This window comes from Palaemon carinicauda, chromosome 31 (genome assembly GCF_036898095.1).
Source record: "Palaemon carinicauda isolate YSFRI2023 chromosome 31, ASM3689809v2, whole genome shotgun sequence".
NCBI classification, from domain to species: Eukaryota; Metazoa; Arthropoda; class Malacostraca; order Decapoda; family Palaemonidae; genus Palaemon; species Palaemon carinicauda.
Window position 1 is genome coordinate 50,461,646 of NC_090755.1, and position 2,500 is coordinate 50,464,145.

Genomic DNA, 2,500 nt, shown 5'->3' on the forward strand with positions numbered 1-2,500 from the left:
CTATCAATCAGTACTCTACCATACACTTTTCCAACTACACTCAACAAACTAATACCTCTTGAATTACAACACTCATGCACATCTCCCTTACCCTTATATAGTGGTACAATACATGCACAGACCCAATATACTGGTACCATTGACAACACAAAAGACACATTAAACAATCTCACCAACCATTCAAGTACAGTCACACCCCCTTCCTTCAACATCTCAGCTTTCACACCATCCATACCAGATGCTTTTCCTACTCTCGTTTCATCTAGTGCTCTCCTCACTTCTTCTATTGTAATCTCTCTCTCATTCTCATCTCCCATCACTGGCACCTCAACACCTGGAACAGCAATTATATCTGCCTCCCTATCATCCTCAACATTCAGCAAACTTCCAAAATATTCCGCCCACCTTTTCCTTGCCTCCTCTCCTTTTAACAACCTTCCATTTCCATCTTTCACTGTCTCTTCAATTCTTGCGCCGGCCTTCCTTACTCTCTTCACTTCTTTCCAAAACTTCTTCTTATTCTCTTCATATGACTGACCCAGTCCCTGACCCCACCTCAGGTCAGCTGCCCTCTTTGCCTCACGTACCTTGCGCTTTACTTCCACCTTTTGCTCTCTATAGTTTTCATACTTCTCTATACTATTACTCTGCAGCCATTCTTCAAAAGCTCTCTTTTTCTCTTCCACTTTTACCTTCACTCCTTTATTCCACCATTCACTGCCCTTCCTCATGCTGCCTCCAACAACCTTCTTGCCACATACATCACTTGCAATCCCAACAAAATTTTATTCTGCTAACTTCCACTCCTCCTCTAAATCACCAGTTTCTCTTATTCTCACCTCGTCATATGCCATTTTCAACCTTTCCTGATATTTACTTTTTACCCCCCGGTTTTATTAGCTTTTCAACCCTCACTAGCTCCCTTTTACATCCACCTACTCTATTCCCCCACTCTTTTGCTACAACTAATTTTTCTTCCACCAAAAAATGATCAGACATACCGTTAGCCATACCCCTAAACACGCGCACGTCTTTCAATCTTCCAAACATTCTTTTAGTTATCAACACATAATCCATTAATGCCCTTTCTACTACTCTTCCATTTGCCACTCTTACCCATGTATACTTATTTTTATCTTTCTTTTTAAAAAAGCTAGCACTTATTACCATCTCTTGTTCAACACACATATCTACCAGTCTCTCACCACTCTCATTTCCACCTGGTACGCCATACTTCACAATGACACCTTCTACCTCTCCAGCGCCCACTCTAGCATTTAAATCACCCATAACAACTACATAATTCCTTCTACCCAGTCCTTCTACACACCTAGTTAATTCATTCCAGAACTCATTCCGCTCTTCCTCACTTTTCTCACTACCTGGCCCATACGCACTGACAAACGCCAAACATTCCCTACCCAACCTAACCCTTACCCACATTAACCTAGATGATATCTCCTTCCATTCCACTACTTTACCTGTCATCCATTCACTCAGCAATAAAGCCACACCCTCTCTCGCTCTTCCCCTTTCAATCCCAGACACTCTACCAGACATTTCACCAAACATCACTTCACCCTTTAATTTCATCTTTGTCTCACACAAGGCCAATACATCCATCCTTCTACTTCTAAACATACTTCCAATCTCACATCTTTTACTCTCTATCGTACTACATCCACGCACATTCAAACACTCCAAAACTAGAGTGTGGGGAGCAGTCACTCTCCCCCCAGCTCCATCTCTTTGTTGCTGTCTCACAGGATTTTTTATACAGGAGAGGGGGTTCCCAGCCCCATCGTCCCGTCCCTTTTAGTCGCCTCTTACGACACGCAGGGATAACGTTGGCGCTATTCTAATTGTTTAATGCCCCCGCGGCCACAGGGGGGCATATATATATATATATATATACATATATATATATATATAATATGTATATATATATATATATATATATAATATGTATATATATATATATATATACTGTATATATATGTATATATATATATATATATATATACATATATATATATATATATAATATTATATATATATATATATATATTTATATATATATAATATATATCTGCATATATATATATATATATATTTATGTATATATATATATATATGTGTGTGTGTGTGTGTGTGTTTGTGTGTGTGTATATATATATATATATATATGTGTGTGTGTGTGTGTTTGTGTGTGTGTGTATATATATATATATATATATATGATTTATATTTTTTATATTTATTATTTCTTATGTTCTCTGGAGACATTGGGCAAAATCTGGGACCAGTTTGTGATAGATTTTGTAGTTGTCGTCTACTTTATTGCAATATTCGTCGTCTTCATGCAAATATTCAAGACCTTACAGTTGCTTCTAGAGAGTATAATATTCATTTGTGCACAGAATCTTAGGTTTCTAATAAGAGGTACTTATGTGAGTTCCTTATACCTGGTTTTAAGAAGATAATTATGTCGAAAATGGTG

At 37.6% G+C, this 2,500-nt stretch overlaps 1 protein-coding gene across 1 annotated transcript in view; it reads left to right on the forward strand.

Moving 5' to 3' along the window:
• Positions 1-2,500, forward strand: part of LOC137624404 (alpha-2-macroglobulin-like protein 1) — an 80,600-nt gene that overhangs the window by 8,468 nt on the left and 69,632 nt on the right. The gene's annotated exons all lie outside the window — the stretch shown is intronic.